This window comes from Oratosquilla oratoria, chromosome 32 (genome assembly GCF_046742065.1).
Source record: "Oratosquilla oratoria isolate Oo_2021 chromosome 32, ASM4674206v1, whole genome shotgun sequence".
NCBI classification, from domain to species: domain Eukaryota; kingdom Metazoa; phylum Arthropoda; class Malacostraca; order Stomatopoda; family Squillidae; genus Oratosquilla; species Oratosquilla oratoria.
In genome coordinates, this window is record NC_134808.1 from 35,657,159 (window position 1) to 35,661,650 (window position 4,492).

Genomic DNA, 4,492 nt, shown 5'->3' on the forward strand with positions numbered 1-4,492 from the left:
CTGTAGACACAGTTATTAAAGTAATGAGACAGAAAGAGAATATAGTAAGAGACCTAGCAGATAAAACGAAATGTACAATTATTTTAGGGATGGAAGAGAAGTATAATCTTAATTGTACTACAAGAATTAAAGAGGAAAAAGAAAAAGTAAACAGTTTATTAGAATTAGCTCAGGAAGATGAACCTGAAATAGGGAAACAAATTGAAGAAATGTATAGGCTTGAAAAATTTAGTACAGATAAGACCAGACCAATTAAGGTTAAATTCAGATCACAAACGACAGCAGAGAATATCTTAGCAAAAACAGGGAAACTAGCAAACAGGTAACAATATAAAAAGGTATGGATAAAAAGAGAAATGAATAAAGAGGAAAGAGAGGAAGAAAAAATGTAAGACAAGAAGCCAAGGAAAAACAAAACAAAACAGAACAGAACATGGTCAGAAAAAGAGGAATTCTATTGGAGAGTAGTGAATATGAAAGTGAGGAAATGGGTCATACCAGAGAAAAACAAAAGGGAAACAGAAAACACAATGGAACTAGCAGAAAGTTAAGAGTATCCTACACAAATATAGATAGATTAATAACTGGATTGAATGAAGTGAAAGATTATCTGAAGGAAAAAGAATCGGACATAATGGGAATTGTAGAAACGAAATTAAAAGGTCCACTACCATCCAACAGTGTAGGACATGATGCATATAATTATTGGATTAGAAAGAGAGAGATGAAACAAGCGGGTGGAGTTATGTTCCTGACGGAGAAGGATATAAACGTGAGGAGTGTCACATATGGAAAGAATACAGTAAAGATAATTAAGATAGAAGTGTATCCATTACCACTTACTAACCATCACCCACCACGCACGTGATCCACATGCTTGCAACAGAGCGAGACTTCCTCTTGCTTACCTTGCGTTTCCCACGACATGCACACCTAACGCAGCACATTTGAAGACAAACAAGATATAGATGCCTAGTGTCACCAGACTAACGTATCATAAATCCTTTTATTATAACTGCCCTAGTATATTAAGCATAAACTAACATATATATATATAATATACCAAACAATATCCACCAATTATAGGACTAACCCTCTTACATAGAACAGACCCCATGCAATGAATAACAAGACTAACACCCTTGCTTGAAACCACTAACACTCCTATAAAATGTTTAACACCCATGTCACGGCGCGAGAGCTGGGGTAGGTGAAGAACCTACTGCCAGAGGCTGGGTAGGTCACGAACCTACCGGCCAGAGGTCAGAGCTATTGTGCCCTAGGTCAAGGCCTGGCACTTATTGTATTTAGCCCAAAGGGGCATTTGCATTTGTAGTTTAACCTGAATCTCTTGTTTGAATAAACAAAGAAAACTCCCGCTTTGGAGTCTATCTCGCCACATTAAGACTTCCCTACGTAACCATATAACCTACCATAACGGTTACACTGGTGCCCAGCGGTGCTCCATAACGTATACACTGGCGGCAGCGGTTCACCCACGCAACACAACCTATCTAACGGTTACACTGGTGGCTCGCGGTGGCCACAACCACGTACCATAACGGTTACAGAAGTAGAAGACAGAGATAAGAAGAGCAGAAAGTTTATAATAAATTATGTGCCTCCAAAAACAGCCTTGTGGGAAGAGAGTGAACATAAAAGTATGTTAGAAGACACAAGGATGACATTAAATAAGATAATGGAAGATGAAGGAAGAATAGACAGTAAAGGGTGGAGAAGACTCATAATGAAATGTTCTACTTGAGATGATTTTTGACCATATAATGATACAACTGATTCAAGAGAACACTAGGAATAGAAATGAAGAAGACCCATCTAGACTAGACCTAATAATCACATCAGAACCTGAAATAGTGGAAAACATTGAATACAAGACGCCAATAAGTAAAAGTGACCACATATTGATTGAACTGGAACTGAGGAAGACTACATGAAAAGAAATGAACAATATATAAAAGGAAGATTGATGTATGAAAAAAAGATAAAATAAAAGAACTCTTTCAAAAAGAAAACTGGGTAAGAATACACAAAGAAGAAACAACAGTGGGAGAGAAATGGAATATTTTGACAAAAATTTATAAAAGAGTGGAAAAATATGTCCCAAGACAAAAACAAGAAAAAGAATATGTAAAGTGCTGGTACAACAAAAGTTTTAGGGAGTTAAAAGACATAAGAGATAAAGATTGGACAAAATGGAAAAAATATAAAAGACCTGAAAATGGAAAATATACTAGTTATAGAAATTAATATGTACAAGTGTGCAGAGAGGAAAAGAGAAAATATGAAAAAGATGTCATAGAAAAATGTAAAGATCAACCAAATATATTTTACAGATTTGTAAACAACAAACTGAAAAACAAACAAGAATTAGAGAAACTACGACAAGGAGTTGAATACACAAAGGAAATAGAAATGGCAGAAATTATGAACAAACATTTTAAATCGGTGTTTACAAGGGAGATCATACAACCTGGAAAGATCGAATGGAAAGAGAAAGCCCCCCCCCTATGAAAGAAATGGAAGTAACAAAAAATGAAATAATGAAACACTTGAGTAATCTTGATGTCAGAAAATTGCATGGATGAAATCGCAAACTGGATTTTGAAAGAATGCAGGAATGAACTGGCAGACAAAATACAAAGCATAACAAACAGTTCCTTGAAATAAGGAAAAGTTCTAAAAGAATGGAAAAGATCAAATATAGTACCTATATATAAAGGAGGAAATAAAGAAGACCCTACCAACTATAGACCAGTCTCTCTAACAAGTACAATAATAAAAAGTTGTGAAAGTATTATCAAAAGTATATGGGTAAAGTATTAAAAAAAAAAAAAAAACGTACAAAATCCAAGGCAATTTGGATTCAGACAAAGACGATCATGCGTCCCCAATTTAATATGTTTCTATTCAAGGCTAATAGATATAATACAAGAAAGATGAATGGGGTGATTGTGCATTTCTTGACATAAAAAAAGCTTTGACAAAGTACCACATAAGAAGTTACTTAAGAAATTAGAAACTGAAGGAGGAATGCTGGGTAAACTGCTTAAATGGGTGGAAGACTTTTTGCAAGCAAAAAAAAAAAAAAAAAAAAAAAATGAGAGTAGTGATAAGAGACAAACACTCTAATTGGGATGAAGTAATAAGTGGTGTTCCACAAGGAACATTTCTGGCCCCAATAATGTTTGCTATATATATTAATGATATGGATAAAGGAATTGAAGGTTATATGAGCTTCTTTGCAGATGATGCAAAACTGTTTAAAAAGTGAACACGGAAGAAGATTGTGAGCCACTACAGAGTGATCTCAATAAAGTATGGGAATGGAGTAGGAAGTGGAAGATGGAGTTCAATACTAAGAAGTGTAGTATAATGGAATTTGGAAAAAGCAAAAAAGAATAATAGGATCATATAAATTGGGAGAAGAAGAAATAAAAAAAAAAGTAGAAAATGAGAAGGACCTGGGAGTCATTATTCTGAATAATATGTCACCTGAGAAACATATAAACACAATTTTTGGAGAAACTTATAATCTAATAAGAACAAAGTGGCATGTACATACCTACATGAAGAAATGGTGAAGAAAATACTAATTACTTTGACAAGACCAAGATTGGAATATGCAGCAATGATGTGGTCACCAAATACAAAAAAAATGTATAACAAATGTTATCCGAATCCATCAGGTGGTCGTTGGTGCTCCGGTGGATAACGACCACCTGATGGATTGGGATAACGCAGAGCTTCTTTTTAGTGAACCAGAGGGTGAGGAGGAAATGCCTGGAAGCGGCCGCCATTCAAAGCTTCAAAACCATTGAGCATAAGAGAAGCATGTTCAACATCTCCCTTCTTATAGTCCATCTGTTACCCGCATTATATAAATGTATGAAATATCCACCTTAGTCCACTTCAGCCAACTGTCAGAAATGTCCTCCTTTATCTTCTCCAAGTCCCACCCGTCCCCTTCTCACACACTCCCCTCCGCCCCTCCACCTACCCCTCCCTGATAACCTCTCCCAGTTCCTTTCCCGTCGGCTTATATGTACTCAGAGCGTTTGCCATACGTCTATACAGACCGATTTTGTGCCAGTCCCCGGAACTAAGCCCGCTGACATGTCCCACTAATAGCTACGAGCATCAGAAGGTTTAGAATGCCGCTGTGAAGTTCATCACGGATTCGCAATGGAGCGACTTAAGAACCACTGAGTCTCTACACCAAATTTCCAACATCCGTCCACTGAACCAACACAAACACAAACTTCACTCAAAACACCTAGAAAAACTGCACGACAGACACAAACACCTGATACAACACATTGCACCTAGACCACACCGTACAGACTATCTGTCAGCTGCGCCCGTCCCACGTGCGGTGTACACGATAAGACGTGTATAATCGTACCTATTAATAATACACCCCTTCACCAGCTTTGACTGGTGACAGCAATAATAATGAAATGATAATAATAAT